The 17,703-nt window shown below is 46.2% G+C and overlaps 1 long non-coding RNA gene across 1 annotated transcript; it reads left to right on the forward strand.

The window, feature by feature from the left end:
- The first annotated feature begins 343 nt into the window (after nucleotides 1-343).
- LOC123479277 (uncharacterized) lies at nucleotides 344-15,551 on the forward strand. The gene is made up of 5 exons (XR_006654854.3): nucleotides 344-529; nucleotides 903-981; nucleotides 11,192-11,448; nucleotides 14,577-14,741; nucleotides 15,411-15,551. It is a non-coding gene; the product is annotated as an uncharacterized lncRNA (long non-coding RNA).
- Nucleotides 15,552-17,703: the final 2,152 nt, after the last annotated feature.

A 17,703-nucleotide genomic window follows, 5' to 3' on the forward strand; every position in this document is an offset into this window, starting at 1 on the left:
ATGAAGACAGTTCATGGTGCAGAACAGAACCGGTTTGAGAGATCTAAAAAAACCCTGGTCTTGATGATGCAATTTGAAGACCTGGAGAGGGAATGTGGCTCATTCAAGGTTACAGAAGAGCGACGGTGCAGCTGAATCTAGAACATCAGCTTCCTGACACCCAGCGCAGGCTTTTCTCTTCGTGTGGTGCTTGGCCTCCGCTTGGAATCTGAATCCCTTCCCTCCCCCCAGCAGCACTCCTCCCAGCAGCTGGCAGGGGTTCCACCCCCTGTTCACTAAAGGAGCTGATTGGCCTGACCCCTCCCAGCAAGCGAGCTGCCTGTAGAGGGGCCTTAGCAGAAAAGCACTCAGAACACATTTCCTGGCAGACGTGGTGGAGCCTGGGTGTGTATGAATAACTCATAACTGGAGCCTGCCTAGTGAGGAGCTCAGAGCTGGCTCTGAAACACCCTAGGGGTTCTCTCTGAGTGGCACACTGAAATGTGGCCACACCGGTTTGGGCTATTTTAAGCTTCGGAAACCAAAGGAGGTAAGGCGGGGTGAACGTGAGGGCTCTGAGGAAAGATGAGTTCCAGGCTAGCTTTCTCTGTGCCTCCAAGGTCACCTTGGGCCCTTCCCTGTCACCTGTGACCTCACTGTCCTCTTCCCTCTTGTCCCTGGAAGGATGGGAAGGAAGGACCCTTGGAACCTCAGGAGAAGTGAGCAGAGAAGGAGCAGGAGCAGGAGCAGGAGCAGGGGCGGGAGTGCAGGGTGCTGTGGAGCTGAATATGACAAGTGAGGGGGCGGCGCTCTCGCCTGCCAGATCCCAGTGCTTCCCCTCACACTTACTTATTTACATTGATTTTATTTGGTCCTCACAACAGCCCTTAGGGTAGTATAACTGTCACCTCTGTTTGTCACAGGAGGAAAGAGAGGCTCCCAGAAAGGAAGCAGCTTGCCCAAGGACCAAGGTGACCCAGCAGTATGGGGATTTGAAACCAGGTGGGTCTGCATTCCCAGTTACTATGCTCTGTGGCCTCAAAATCCACCAACAGTCAGAGCTCCCCTTTACCACACACGTGCTCCTCTCTATTCCTTCCCACAGCTCAGGAAGTTCCATTTTCCGAGCCCCATTTTCCAGATGGGGAAACCAGAGTCCGAGAGCTTCAGAAACCTGCCCAGGGACAGGTCAAGCTTAGCAGTGCAGGACTGAACCCCGCTGCCCCCTCTCTGGCCCAGGGTTTTCCTTCAATACCACACACAGACTTGAGTTCTAAAACAACTTCCCAGGCTTTTGTAGGACACTTACTTCAATCCCTCCGCATGTTGCACTGAGGAAACTGAGGTACTAAAAGTTTGGGTGACTTGCCCAAGGTCACACAGCTAACGGCTAGTTGGGCTAGGACCCAGACTCTGGACGCTCTGGCTATGTGTAAGCAGATTCTTATTTCCCGACTTGCATCATAATTTCAGGGATGTATCTGCATTTCTAGCTCATCTTCACTGGGCAGCGGCTTCTGCCACTTGGCCTTGAGGTTTCTATCTCAGCTCGCCTCTGTCAAGGGGCCCGTGATCTGTGACTGCACAGAGAGGCGATGGAGTTGGGGCTTCTGTAAGTAGGACTGAGCTTGCCTGCAACAAAGGATTGACACCCATGATCTTTGTCATTGAAGCCCAAAGCGACATCTTTTTGTGTTTTCCTTATAATCACATGTTGACAGTTGGGAGGGGGACCAGGAAAGTAAGCAGTAGGAGAGACAGAAAGTCTAGAGTCTGGGAATTAATTGGTATTTGATGTGATTTGGTAATTTTTGGAGTATTTTAGATGACTAATTTTTTTCCTAAATTTTATTTTTAATTGTGGCAAAGTAGATGACACAGTCCTAGATAATGTGACAAGTATGGCAGAAAGCCACATTTTAATTCCTTGATTCATTCCTCCTTTTCTGAAATTAACAAAGACAAGTAGTTGCCAAACTCCTCTGTGCCAGGCGCTAGAGAAGCAGGTGCTGAGGATCCAGGAATGAATCAAACAGGGTGCCTGCCCTCCCAGGGCCCACAGTCTAGAGACAAACAAATGCAGGGTGCGCAGGTCCGAAGCCGTGGGTGCAGTACTCTCACGTGGGCAGGGTCAGTGTCAGGACAAAGTGCGTGGCCGTCAGTATTTCCTTGCCGGGAGGCGGTGTGAGATGCTTGAATTTCAGGAAGGCCCAGGAGGCTACACAGGTCGCCGGGGGAGGAACAAGCCATTTTCTTTGCCCAAGAAAATGGCTTGCATAAAGGCCTACACAAGGAATAAGTGACCCAGGGGACTGCAAGTGGTGGTGGCAATAGGGGGTGCGGGAGTTGCTGGGGAGGGAGAGATGAAGTTGAAGAGTTTGGCAGGTCTGGTTTCGAAGAGCCCTGTGTGTTATGGAAGGAATTTAAACTGTCTCCTGGAGGCAAGGGAAAGCTATTGAAGAGGTTCAGCTGGAATGTGACATGACAGGGTTTCTATTTTAGAAAGTCACTCTGGCTGCTCTCGGAGGATGGATGGATGGATGATTAGTGAGGCCAGGCCCCAAAGTCGTGTAGGGGAGGGTGGCAGTGATCAAAAAGAGGATCAAAACAGCACCAGGTGTCTACACCAAGGCCCCAAGGTGCAGGCGGGGATGAGAGGTGTGTGTGCTTTGAGATATTGAGATCGAAGAAAATAAAGGAGTCAAGAATAAGCACTAAATTTTTTTTAACTGCGTGATTGGGTGGCTGGTATGCTAAAAAAGAAAAGGGAAGGGTCTCTTAAGAAAATTTTTAAAAATAATAAATTATTATAGTATACAGGATGTTAGGAAAATAGAGAAAATGAAAAAAGAAATGCCGAGTGATCCCATTTTCGTAGCGCAGCCTGAGTGCATATTTTGATTTATTCCCTTCTGCTATTTCCCCTTGTTTGTAACCCAAAGTCAATTTCATAGATGGCAATTTTTCTTTTCTTTTCTTACATGATATGAATGTTTTATTTATTTAAAAATGATCATTGACATGCAATATTATATTAGCTTTAGGTATGTGGTCATTCTTGAGCGTGGGACGGCTAGTAGGAAACACTGTTCTCCTCCGAGCCTGTGAAGGACACACCTTGAGACTCACTGCTGGAGGCTCCCCCTGCGTTTCCTACTTTAAGCCGGGGCCAAATCGCTTGCCTGTCTACGAGCCCCAGTCACTTGGAGTGAGGACTTGGCCACTAGCGGTTTACAGTTCTGTATTTCGGTGCATCCCATAACTTCCTGCCTTCTGCCTACCCCCCCATCATTAAGATAATCAAGATGATGAAACACTGCATGTCTTTGTGTCCTGGGAAATTCAGCCTGAGGTGCCAAGAAATGACAGTGTTCAGGTCAATTCTTGCTATGGCTTGTGAGGCCCACTTGTTGGAGAAGTCACCAGGGAGAGCATAGATTTTTCATTTACCAAGACATTCTTTGAACACAGTTCGGCTTCCAGCCTTGCTCTGCAGGGAGTCCAGCCTAGAAAATAAAAAGTAATTGATGAGAAGTCTCCAGAAAAGTTGTCCTGGCTCTAGCTGGCTCTGGGGGGTCAGAAAAATTTGCTCTTGGCAAGCTCTGGGTTTGGCACAGGCATGGGGGGGAAAGCTATAGCCTTCTTTGGGGAAGGTATTATGCAGAGTGTCAGCAGCCTTGGCTTTGAATGAGAGGCCTCAGGGGAATCACCAGACAGTGGCCTTATTCTATGTTATCAGGCCGAAGGGCGATCTTGTGCACAGTAGACATTCAGTGGAGAGAAGCGAGCTTGGAAGGGGAGCCAAATCCTTCTGCTAACCTGGAAAGTAGATGTGGTTTCAGTGCAGCTTGGCAAACATGAGGTCACTGGATTCATTCCTTGGATTCTCCCTGCCCTCCAGGGCCACCAGAACCTCTCCTCTCCTGGGCAGCCACTGGGAGGAAATTTGACTATCAATGAATCCAGGGCAGGAGGGGGCTTAAAAGTAGGAGATGGAGAATGTGGCCCTGGGAGGATGGCCCTGGTAGGGCCAAACAGCAGCAGTTGGAACCGTTTTTATCTCTCACACGCCCTTGTGCGGGGAGAGCGGGATGGAGTCCAACAGTATGTTCTCTGGGGCTCTGCCCAGGCTAATTTTACATGACAATGGCTGCTCTATGCTCTTTCACAGAGCATTTTAATAACTTTGCAGGCCCCTTGTGGCCTCGTGGCCAGAGCTGGAAAAGGCTCCCTCTTGGACTTCCGGCCCAGTCCAGCAGTAGGCAGCGGACAGAGGCTGTGAGTTACCCAGGCGGCCAGACAAGCATTTCCCCCAGCCACTACCGCTATTCTTATAGAAGAAGACCTCTATCTGTCACAGGATCGGCTGTCCAGGGCATGGCAGGTCACTGTCCCTGACCACTGGGCTCTTTCATTCAGGCCGGAACGAAGGTTGGACTTTAACTCCATATGGGCCACTGAGAGATTTTGCAAGACACTGTGTCAGAGAATTTGTGTGGCTTCCTGCAGGCCTACCCCTTCCCACTCTGTCCGCGTGAAAATGCCGGGTGCAGCCAGAGAGAAAATATGCCCGAGGGGCCAAAGTGAGGTTGGACCAGGCTAGTGAGGGCAGGGGTTTGGTGGTAGGTCCAGCTGTGAGCTGTTTTGGAAATTTACTGGTCTCTTTCAAAATAAAGAACACCAAATGACTTAAAAATATTACATTACAATAACTTAAGAAAAAGTAAATCACTGATCAAAGAATTGCGACATAAACAAAGAAAAACGTAAGCGCTCTGTGCTTTTGTGAGCAATCAAGGCCTGCACGGAGAAATGCTGGGAGCTGTGACCCGTGGTGCGCACTCATTCCCCCGTCTCCTCTCCATTTGCACACAAAGGGGAGGTTCCTGCTGTCAAGTGCCCTTCATGAAAAGATAGATAGAACTCAGTGAAACACATGAGCTATAATTACTATTATTCAGTTTGTTCTTTCAATCAAAATAGCTTAGAGTGTCTCAGTGTGACTTAATCTCTTATGTCCACATGCAGCCTGAGAGCCTGCATATCCACACCCCGGGTGTGAGGTGTGGGTAGGACTCTCTCCAAGCTCAGGGAGTCAGTCTCTGTTAATCCCATGGGACCCTCCACATACAGGGATCCTAGACTTCCTTTGTTTAAGCGTGTGGTTCCTGAAGGCAGAGACAGAACTGAGGAGAACCTTCCCAACTCTTTTGATAGCAGCTGACAAAAACCAAATTGAATCTGTACACAAGAAGGATAGGAAGAGGTGGCGGGATGGAGGTGGGGGGGGGCTTGAAGTTGATTAGATCAAGTAGTTGGGAAGATGCAACTCCCTCTCCCACCCCAATTTTTGTTTCCAGAAGGGAAAGAGGAGCAATGTGGGCCAAAACTGAAATACCAGTCATCCACCACAACCTTAGCAGCGCCTACTCCGTTCCCCCAACCCAAGATGCTACTGCTTATCTGTTGAAACTGGGCCATCTCTCCCACTCAGGAGCTCTTTTTGGTCTGAGCTCCTCTTTTCCCCACTTGAGCTCACAGTATACATCCCAATGAAAACTCTGGCCTTTTAATGTGTCTTCTAGGAAGATGAAAGCCATTAAAATAATTTTGGACTTGTAATGACCCAAGAGTACTGAATGGATAGAATCCTGCAGTATTAGAATCATGCAGCACAGTGGAAGTTGGTGCCAGCAAGCACATGCAACTAAAGTTCTTCCTTTTCCATCTCAGTAAAATTGCCTTTCCCAAGATCCCAAGAAGTGGGCTTTTGACTATAGTCAGTTTACACTGCTTTCAATCATTCCACACTCAATAACTACTGACTGCTTCCTGTCCTGATTGAGGTAAGCATGCATACACACACACATGCACTCTTCCAGGAGTGGTATGAAGAGGAAAAACCTGCTATTGACATGCCTGACATAAATCTAGAGTCACCTCCCACCTCCATTCTCTGTGATGACCAATGCTCGTGCGGCCCTATTCTTGGACCTCCATGAAACTGCACCATAGGAAAGAGTATCTGAGCTCACTTGAGTAGGTTCGTGTTCCATGCAATCAAGCGTCAAACAAAAACACTTAGTCTCCTCTTCTGTCTTGTTTATTTAGCTCTACACTCCTGCTAGGCTACAAGGAAGGTGTTCATCCTTTCCACAGCTCTGTCCTCAGCTGTGTGGCACAAAAGAAGTGCTCCTTGTATATTTTTAGTCAGGGAGCTCATGGATGGTCACCTTAGGCTCTGCCATTGAAATGACCAGCTAACTCTGGGTCTGCTTCTATCAGGTCTGATCTCAATTGATTTCTCCAGTCCCTCTGCTTGCCCAACTGCTCCTCCTAACTCCAGGTTGCACCTGACCCTTCATGATCTTTTCAACCTCTTCTCCACCACCACCTTTTTGTTTCAGCTTCGACCACTAACTGACCAATTCCATCCTAATTTATTAGTTCAAATTCTTGAGAGGGATGGTAATAGGAAGAGAGAGAGGAAACCAACGATCCAGGTCATCTATTTGTACCAGGTCAGAGCTCGCAAGCCAACCAGGAGATTGACTGTCCTCGAGTCTGATGCCCACTTTGGTCATCAGCTGTGGTGGAGGGACAGATCAAGGGATAACTAGCTCAAAACATAGGGGCGTAGGCAGCAGGGTCTGTGGACAAGGTAGTTTCTCAGGGAATGGAGTATGAGTGTGGAAGACAGTTTTTGATTTCTCTTGTAAAATGAAATGAACTTTATGAAGAGTTTATTATTGATAGAGAGATAACTTAAAGGCAGATCAATATAAATCAGTACGGAATCTGTTCTTGTTGCCTATTTAGCAACCCTTTCATCTTTCTTTTAAGAGACATCTCCTCTGGCCACAGCAGCATTCAGGTGACTCAGGATAGTCTAGTTATTGAATCTCAACTTCATGGCTGGAGTGAGTGGGTCATGGGTGGGCATGGGACGCAACCAAATCCATGAGCTCTTTCTTGAAATTTTTAGCAGTGAATCTGGAAGAGAGCATTCCTTTTTTTTTCTGTCTGATTAAGCTGGGTTTTGAGGCTGGACTGCCAGCAGCTGTGTGCTCCATCACGTGGAGGGAAAAATAAAATAGTCAGAAGTGGGGACAAGACACTGAGGGTGGTGGGGGGGAGAGGGAGTCATTCTTGACAGCCCTCACTCCTAACAGCCTTAAGATGAAACCCACCCTGTTCTGCTTTTTGTTCTTCCCACTTTTTAGTTCAGAAGTCCAATAAATTCCGCCTCCCTTCCTCCTTTCTCTCATTGCTTAAGCTAATTAAGTGGGCTTTTTCTCCTTTGCAACCAAGATAGTTCTGAATTAAAACAAATGCTAAATTTGGTCATTTAAACTAAATAAACATTTGTTAAATGAGCAAAACTCTGAAAGTTATGTAAGTTCCAAGGGGGGAGACAGAGAGCAAAGTAAAAAAAAAAAAAAAAATTCAAATTGCCTTTGTTAATTGAGGAAAAACATTTCTGAATTCAGTACCTAACCCATAACAAACCCCATCCTTGAGATGTGAACTTTCTTTTCCTTCTTCTTTTTTCCCTTTTTATTTCTGAGAGCAAAGCACATGTTTTCCCCTGCGTCAGCAAGCCGGGCAAACACTGAGTTTAAGGCAACCAAAGGACATGAACTTGAACTAAAGTTTGAAAATATAGACTGTCCTAGATAGAATCTCAAGATTAGGAGACATTTTGATATAGAGCCTAGCGTAAGTCTTTTCTCTTCCAAAGAACCAGTTGCCCTTTGTTCTGGAAGCAGAAAGGAATAGTCTACATTTCCCAGAGTGAAAAAAAATTAAGGCTCCAATTGAGCAAAAACCATAGTTTTCCCAAGGCTTATTTTGATTCTTTATCTTGGGGCAGGGAGGACATTAGACCCTGGAAGGCACATTTTTAAGGGTGAAGGTGTCTCTAGGGATGGTACTTGTAGGCTTTACCTGGAGTTTTCTAGACATGCACAATGACCCTTGATGGCTGTGGGCTAACTTGTGGTCTAGTGGCATTGTGAATGGTCATGTGCAAAAGAGAGAAGCAGGAAGTATAGAAAAGAGCCCAGCCACTGTAAGCGCTGACTCTGCTCTGGATCTTCAGAATAAGGCCCAAGAGAGTAGCACAGCAGAGGACAGGCCCTAGCCTCAGCTGGAAAGTCAGTGTAGAGCTGAATGGAACTTTAGAGAGCATCTGAGCCACTTTCCTTATTTCACAATAGGGCACAGTGAGACTTGGAGAGGAAAATTGTTTTACCCATGGTGTTGTGGTCACTGTGGTAGTCCAATTCTCCAATAAGCAGACTCCAAGATAGGATTCAACATGTAGGGATTCTATTAGAGAAAACACAAGAGTGTGGGGGAATGAGGAAGGAGCTGAAGAAGACCACACTCTGAGTCTGATCTAAGCAGAATGTTGAGTGGAAGCATCTTAGATCACTGTGCACTCTGAGCAAGGTTCAGCAGGGCTGTATGTGGGGGTGGGGGTGGGTTATCCTCCAGCTAAGGTTGGCTAAGAGAGGAGTCTTGTGTCTCCTAGGAAGGGAACTACCTTAGAATCCCTACCATGCCATTTACTGGCCAGAAACAACTCATGGGATCCATGGGATGTATGGCTTCCATACACGGGGAAGCAACTGGGTTGATTACGCCCTCTGTAGTTGGAGGTCTACTGACTCATTCCCACAGCCAACTCAATGCAAATGATCTTGGAGTCACACTGGTACTCATCCTATTCTTCCTCCACTGTCCATTCTAAATTTCTCTCACCTTCAGCTTCACTGTGGCAGGTCTCGGTGTTCTCTGGATTATTGAGGTCAAAAGCCCCTGCCAGTTTAATGATTTTTCTCCTTGCCTGCTGACCTTGGGCACAAGGAGTTCAAAGTACACTGGTGGCAGCTGTATAGTCCAGTGGGACCCATGCTGTGGCCTTTGCCATGAGTGAGCCCCTTTGGGAGTCTAGGACCTTCAACCGGGCAGAGTCCAGCGTTGGAGGGACAGGAGTCACAGGATGCCGAGAGAGTCACTGGGAGTGGTAAGTGCAGCCACCGTTGGCTTCCACCCCCTGGTTTCCAAAATCATGTGTCTGTCCTCCTGGAGACAAAGTGCCATAGCGGTGCCTCTGACTTAAACACGCGGCATTTGGAAAAATGTGCCCCATCATTTCTGAGCATGTCCTCTGAGCTGGTACTTCAGCTGTACCTTTGGAAGGCTGTTCCTGCCTTCTGGGAGGTAGACTGTTCCAATACAAATCACCAGGTCAGCTGTCCAAGCAGATATCCTGTTCCGGGAGAATTGCATGCCTGTCTCTCCATCTCGCTGGTACCCTGACCCCAACTTCCAAGGGTGATTTGCTTGACTTCAGGGAAGGTGTTATATTATCTGTAATTGACTTCAAACTACTATGCGCACTATGACATGTACAAGGGTATTAGTGTTAAACTCTGGGAGCTAGTCAACATTCAGAGCACACTAATTAGGAACCCACTCTCTAGGGATGGTTAATTTGCATGTGAAAACTCTAAAGGTCACTACAGGCCTCCTACTATTATCCCGGCTGACCTCCAGACCCCTTTTCTGTCCACAACTGCTGTCTATGGGCCCGAGGAACTGGCCTTTATGACCTGCATCCACGCAGCCCCCTTGCCTCCTCCTTCCTGAAGGATTCAGCCAGTGGGAGGCACAGCAGGAAGCTGGAGGCTGGAAGGAGAGAGAGAGACTGGGGTATTTATCCTTCCTCCCCACCCACAGCCCAAGCAAGCCCTTTGGGGCTGTACTCTGGCAGTGGTTGCATTCTTCTACTTAAGGCTGTGGCTGCTGTTGGGCAAACTTCTGCTTCAGCTACAGCTTCCTGCAGGTTCCTGGAGGAGATAAGCCAAGCCTGTCACCATGGGCGCATCACCGTCCTTTGTTAGTTCCTCTTAGCCCTGACTGTGCTGGGCATTTGCCCCTTGATCAAACTTTCCTCCGCTACCTCCTTTGAGCATGCTGTCTGTTTCCTGCTAGGACTCTGACAGATAAAACTACCTGTATGTGCAATCAATACCAAATAGTTTATTAATTGGCATAGGGATTTTTAGATATAATGTTTATATTGGTAAAATAAGCAATGTTCAAGCTATGTGAATGGATTGGCTAGAAATGGTATAGAGGCACCTCTGCCCTTGCTTAAATAAGAACCCAGAAAGTTCAACAGCCTATTCCTTTTGGATTGCCATTTGGGTCTAAGATCCACTTCAGTGTTTGGCCTCTTAATATAGGAATCCTAATGACGCCTAGGCAGGTGGCTGAAACTTGCAAGGAGAATAGTTGCGCATTTGCCTCAGGGGCGCCCAAGGACAGAGCGCAGGGATGGTATGGAGCACATTGATCAATCACCAGGCACCCACTCTACAGTTTAGGGAGCCAGAGAAATAAGAAATGACACAGTCCCTTCCCTGGAGAGTTCACTCTCTGGTTGAGGGCCAACGACCACCATGGGCAACCATGGGAAACAGCAATGAACTAGCTCACTGGATTGGGATGGCTCCAGGAAAGCAGGGGCACAAAGAATGGTCATTCAGATGGTGGTTCAACATCTACTCCAGACGCAGGCTGGGTTCAAATCCTAGCACTCCTCAGGTAAGCCACCTAAGCTTTCTAAGCTTCACTCTGCCCATCTCCACAGGAAGAATAACTGCCTCTGTCATATACATTGAAAATTCAGTAAGATCTTGCCTGCTAAAATGCTTCGTGTAGAGCTGGACAACATGGTAAAGGCTCTCTTGGCTAATTAATATTAATTAATTAATTTACTTAGTAATCACAAAAGAGAGGGAGGGGTACCATAAGCATACACCTCACTCCTTGATCCAGCGCATATGGTACTCTACAGGCATCCGTTGGGGAGTGGAGTAACCTTGGAGAATGCTAATTAAATGACTGAAATGACTTGCCAAGTGAACGTAATCTTAAAACAGGCATACTCAAGGGTCAACAAATTATGGTGGATTACGTGGCTGCTGCTTTGTCAGGGCTGACTGAGGGTCACACAGCATTTGGGGAGCAGTGGGCACCTGCTTTCCCACACACTTCATCTTCAGCCTGTCAATCAGCCACAAACACAAGCACAGAGCTAGAAATGACCAAGAAATCTGTTTTCCGAGTTATCTGTAGAGCCACTGCCACGCAGCTATGTAGAAATACATTAATTGTTCTTAAGGTTTCTGTTTGCCAGTCTCTTTTCCAGCTTCACAAATACCCAAGGTCACGTGTAGTTCTAGACCAGTCTACTGAAATGTGACTCCAGGGCAGTTGTATATCAGGAGGCCATCGTGCACCGCTGTGCCTGCGTTCCTCGTGAGTTCATTAAAAAGGCAGTCACCAGGGCACCCGCACAAAGGGAACCAGAAAGAGAATGCCTGTCTGCCTAGTCAAGGGACAAACATTTCCATATCAGGAAAATGGGGTCAAGAGTTCCAGAAGCCTGAAAAGGTAAGTGACTCAAAAGCCAATATGACGTGAGAAGGTGTTCTCACCAGAGAACAGAGCCTCAGCTTGGGGTCGGCATTACAAGAAATGCCATGGTTCAGAGTCAGTCACAAATTCAGGATATGAAACAATTGAACTTCACTGTAGTTAGGTCCAGAATCTGACTATGAATACAGAGAAGGAACTTATGGCTCTCTCAGCACATGTAATAGTGACGAGCCTGTGGCCTTTTAAACCTACCTACAAACTGACACTGACTTAACAAGGAAATAAGAATGAAATTTACTGTGGAGAGAAATTCCATCTCTGGATTTGTCCTGAGAGCTTCCAGCCTTACCATCCACTTCTGAGAAAAGTTTTCACTTAGAATGGTCTAGCTTTTTCTAGTCATTAGCATTGCAATTTCTCCTAGGAGTCCTGTTTTCCCAGTTACCTGGAATAATGGTAACTTTAAAAAAATCAATGTACAGTAATAATTAGTTCACATCCATTAGAATGGCTACTGTTAAAAAAACAGAAAATAACAAGTGTCTGGGAGGATGGGGAGATGCTGGAATTCTTGGTGGGATTGTAAAATGATTCAGATGCTGTGGAAAAGTGTGGAGGGTCCCCAATAAACTAAAAATAGAACCACCATGTAACCTAGGAATTTCACTTCTGGGTACATATCCCAAAGAAGTGAAAGCCGGTTCTCAAAGAGATATTTGCACGCCCCTGTTCATAGCAGCACCATTCACAGTAGCCAAAATGTGGAAGCAACCCGTATGTCCATCAAAGCATGAATGGAAAAACAAAATATGGTGTATACATGTGTTGGGATATAGTTCAGCTTTGAAACGAAAGGAACTGTGACATGCTACAATATGCATGAGCCTTGAGGACATTACACTAAGTGAAATAAATCAGTCACCAAAAGACAGATACTGTATGATTCTACTTGTATGAAGTGCCTAGAGTAGTCAAAATTGCGAAGATAAAAAGTAGAATGGTTGTTGCCAGGGACCGAGAGAGAGGAGAAAGAAAAGTTATTATTCAGTGGGGATAGAGTTCTATTTTGCAAGATGAAAAAGTTCTGCAGTTCTGTTTTACTGCAGTGTGAACTAGCGCTACTGAACTGTCCACTTAAAAATTGTTAATACATTTTATGTTGTATGTGCTTTTTCCTTTTTTTAAAATACATTTTATTGATTATGCTGGTACAGTTATCCCATTCCCCTCCCCTTTATTCCCCTCTGCCCTATAACCTAGAAAAAGGGCAGAGGGGAATAACTCCCTCTGTCGCACCCACATTCCCCCCCACCCCACCTTAGTTCATGTCCATGGATCATACATGTAAATTCTTTGGCTTCTACATTTTCTATACTATTCTTAACCTCAATGTAATAGATGCCTCAAAAAGCTAAGATAACTTGGCAGATGAAAAATGGACTGATAGGTGATAAAGCAACTATAATAAAATGTTAATTGTAGAATCTAGGTGATGGGTATATAGGTATTTTCTGTAAAACTCCTTTAACTTTTTTGTATGTTTGAAATTTTTTATAAGGAAATGTTGGCAAAGAATGAAAAACTCAATGTAGTAATTAAAATGTATATACATTCACCCTACATATGATACATATACTATACATATGTAGCTAATATTTTTCATTGTGGCACATTTTTCTTAAAAATAATTAAACCTCTCTGAAAGAGTAGACTATTACAAAAATAAAAGAGGACTCTTTATGACATAAATTTGCTTAACATTTTTTCGTCAGATAACACGAACACATTGGTTTTTAGAAAATCAATTAGGGTAAAAAGGCCCTTAGAGTGAATATTCACTGACTTCTGTTCAACTCTCTGCTGCACCCCCAGTCCTGCTCCCCAGAGCTAAGTGGATTTCCTCACTTCTCTTTTTTTTCTTGTGGTTATTTCCCTATCTTCAACTAAAATGCTTATACTGCAATTTCTCATTTTATCAACTTTAGACACTGTCTGTTGACTTCCTGCCCTGAGAGATGTGGACTTGGCTCCCATACACGATCACCATTCCCCAGCCCCCCACCCACTCCACCCCCTGCACCACAACCTTCCCCTTCTTCTTCCTCCCCTGCCAATTGCCCCACCCTCAGGCCCTCTGCTGCATTAGATTTTTAAAAGTGAGATTAAATAAATCAAAGAAGATAGGACCATAATGGACTATTAGAGGGCAATTAGGCAAATTTGAGGGATGTCTGTAGTTTGTCCGAGCTGCCCCCCAACCTGATCTTTGTGTCTCAGTGAGAGACCTAGAACGACCTGGACAGCCTGAGGCACGAGCCCCGTAGCACGTTCCCCCTGAGGTTGCATCTGCATTTCATCCTGCCATGAGTTAGAGTCACACACCTACTGAGGCTGTCACTAGGTTATGTATAGTTCAAATCCAGGGATTCAAGGGTTTCAAGTATCTTTGTCTTCCCCTCCCCCCATCTTCATTCTCTTACTGTCGCTATGCGAGAGCCCAAGTCTCCTGGAATGCAGGCAGATTCGCTCTATAGCCTTGCTTGATGATGTCAAACCCAACGTGGTGAGCCAGGAGCTATTTTTTCAGAGGCAGGTTGTTTATGATGTCCTGACACTTACCCGGCTCCCTGTGCCGTTTGCTCCCAGGGCTCTGTAAGCAGCTCGTCCCAGGATTCCTGATAACATTCACGTAATGTGACAGCCTCAGATTGCTGTCTGACGTGGTGAGCGGAGTAGAGAATACCTCCTCTTTTTCATATTTGACCAAAGGATTAAGTTCAGGGCAATTCCACGCCTATCTCTACTCATGCACGTTTGCTGACATTTCTAAGGCATGCATTGACCTCTGTTGATTCCAAGTCTAGAACCCTGGCCTCTAGCTACCCCCAATAGTCTCCACCTTTGAATCCCCGGAAGCTGTGGATATGTTACTGAACAAGGCACAGGGGCCTTTCAAATGTAGTTAAAGGTTAAAAACTGACATAGGGAGATTTTGCTGGATTATTCAGGTAAATATAATCTAGTCACATGAATCCTTAAAAATGGGGACCCTTCCTGACTGTGGAGGGAATGAGACTTTGGCAGGAAGGGGTCAGGTTGAAGCCACGTGGGAAGGACTCAGCCAGCTATTGTTGGCTTTCCAGATGGATGGAGGCCATGAGCCAAGGAGTGTGGGTGGCTTCTAGAAGCTGGAAAAGGCATGGAAATGGCCTCTCCCCTAGAGTCTACAGAAAAGAACACAGTTCTGCCAGCACCTTGAAATCAGTGTGACCTGCTCGGGACTTCTGACCTACAGAACTATAAGATAAGTGAGTGTTGTTTTAAATGACTAAGTTTATTATAATTTGTTTTAGCAGCTTTATACAGTACCCTGCCCTAGTCCAGATTAGCACGCCCTCAAAATACATGAACGTAACCAACTCTTTGTAATGACTAGGTGCTTGAGAGTGGTTTGTAAATCATATACGGAGAAATCTCAGTCACCTGGGACTCTTGCAAAACATGCTGTGGAGATAACTGAGTTTTTCCAAGTAGCTGAGGATTTATTCATTTAGGCTGTGAAGCATTTTTTATTTTACACATTTTGTAAGATAATATTTTTAACTTTTAGGAAATTTAATTTCAATATTTTAAACTAAACACTCAAGTTTAACACTTTAACCTTTAGAAAGATTAAATCCTTTATAATCCTATACATACACACACACACATAAATATCTCCATATATATTCCTTCATATATATATATAGATATGTACACATACATATATATTCCTTTCTACTTAAATGGAATACATTAAACTTCATTTAACATTTTCATGATGTATGGGTTTTTTTAATGTTAAGCATTAATTATTAGCTAATACTATAGCATTGCCTTTGAGGATGACGAACTGTTGAAGAACTTCCCTATGTTGCTGACCTTCTGGAATGATCCTACTATTAAATATTCTGTCTTACTTTCCTTTTCCTTGTCAGATCGCCTTTCCCGATGTTCGGCTCAGTTACCGCAGTCACTGTGGCTGTGAGCCTACCCAGCTTCACAGTGAAGGGCCCCAGCCTCTGTGCAACAGGGAATCCTAAACCATGTATTCGCCTTGAATAAACTTTTAGAAGTAATTTTCAGTGTCCTGTTTGTTACCTTTGGACCCTGACAAAAACCTTTCGGCACAGCTCTTTCGTTGGCTGTATCATCCTGTTGGGCTGCCAGCATGGTGAGAGTCGGTGACCAAGGCCCAGGAAGTTCACTGGCGCTGGAGTCGAGCGGCAGGTCTATAGCAGGGCCACCGAGGAAACTCAGAATCCCTTTGGCCTCCCTCTGTTCCTCAATCTGGTGAATTACCATCTTGCTTTTGACGTTAGTAGCAGAGCCCCAGTCTCTCCTAAGAAGGCCTTTAAATGATGAAACAAGCCAGTGTGATTATGATCTCCCTCCTCAAAATAATGCTTCCTTTCTAAACCCAGCCTCAGAAAATCTAGCCCAATGCAGGCCTCCAAACTCCAGCCACAACCATTTCTTAGCAGTCTGGCTGCTGAAGTCACCACCGGCTCCACTGACTGATACAGGAGGCCTTTCAGGGCGTGATGTGGCTGGAACCCGTTTTGTACACAAGGCCCGCCCAGCATCTTGGCCCTGAGCCTCAGACTTATTTGATTAACTGAGACACCCCTCTGCGTACTGGTCACTGTTAATACAAAGGGGTGTCAACAAGCTATCTGAGGTTAACTTAGGCCTAGAGAGTGTGTTTGTGTGTGTGTGCACATGTTTCTCTGTGTGAGTATGTGACTCAGTGTAAGTGTAAGCTGTGTGGGGTTGTGTGTGTGTGTGTGTCTATGGCATGTGTGTGTGCGCACACACATTTCTCTGAGATTGTGTGTGGCTCTGTGAGCGTGAACCCACATGGGGTTGTGCATGTGTGTGCATGTGTGTATGGCATTTGCATGTGTGTGTGTGTTCATGCACACAATCAAGGGAAAAAGAGAAGAAGAGATAGAAGCACAGAAGGCAAAGAAAGCCAACCAAAAAAAGGCAGCGAGGTACAGACTTACAGGGACATGCAGAGAGAGTGAGTAAGAGAAGCAAGGGGACACAAGTGACAGGCAAAGGCAGAGAACAAGACACGGAAAAGGAGCGACTAGAGGTGCTGGTCCTGTGTCATTTCCAGGGTTAAGAAATGCCCCTGAGGGGAGGCAGTCAGACTGCAAGCTCTCAGAAGAGTAATGTGTTCCCCTGCCATTTGTCTGTCTCTTTGTGACACCATTGCTGTCTTCACGTGCTGGCTGTTCTTGTCACCTAGCTCCACTCGCACAGGAGACAGTGCTGCCCAGTCATACCTAAAATCTCAGTGTGGAGCCCGTGGTTTTATTTTTTTCTAGTACTTAGCAACATCAAACACAGGAAGTCACACTTGCCCTCCGCCTCAGCAAGGCAGACAGTGCCGCCCCAGCCTGGGTGCCCCCTCCCAGGCTGCACAAGCCAGGCTGGGCCTGTGGGGCTGAGATGGCAGGAGTCTTAGACTGTCTGAGACTGAAATGAGAATGCAGTCTAGTCCTTGGCACTGAGCTGTGAAGCGGGAGAAGAATTGACTGGGAAGGCATGTGGCCCTGCAGGAGACTTCTCAAGCTTGTGGGACAGACTGTCTGCTTGGGGACTCAGAAGGGACGTCGGCCCAGTGCCGCCACAGATCACTGTGCCAGTTGTAAATGAGGCACTCCCGTTGAGGCCTGGGTGTTTTTCATGCGCCAAAGAAGGAGTTGCCCTGGGTCAGTGGCTTCCAAATGTCTGGGGATTCCCCAGAGCTCCCTCAGGGCCTGTAGACAGTGGTGGGCAAGTAAGCAGGGTGTCATGTCTCTCCTCTGTACCGGCCTAAGTCAAGTTTATACTTGACTTCTGTTTGAAGGCTGCTAAGCAAAAATAAGTGTGAAGTCCATCTTGCCACCTTGAGCTGGATGATGTCACCATCCCAACTCTTATGACTCACCTTCCTACTACAGAGGGAAAGCAAGTGGGTGGGTGGCATTTGGGGGACCCTGAGACAGAGTTGGCAGTGAACTTTGTCAAGGGGAAAAGACTCGTTTATTCACTTGATTAGGGGGTTAGACTCTTCTTGGCTGGCCCCCAATGCAGGAAATGCACCCACAGAAACTGATTCCTTGGGACTAAGGCACAGATGGACACCAGCTGGAGGAGGTCAAAGGCTCTGCCTCACGCCCAAAGGGCACAGTCTTGGCACTTGGGAATTTCCGGGCTGGGCCAACCGTTAGTCGACAC

Source organism: Desmodus rotundus, chromosome 4, assembly GCF_022682495.2.
Source record: "Desmodus rotundus isolate HL8 chromosome 4, HLdesRot8A.1, whole genome shotgun sequence".
Taxonomy (NCBI): domain Eukaryota; kingdom Metazoa; phylum Chordata; class Mammalia; order Chiroptera; family Phyllostomidae; genus Desmodus; species Desmodus rotundus.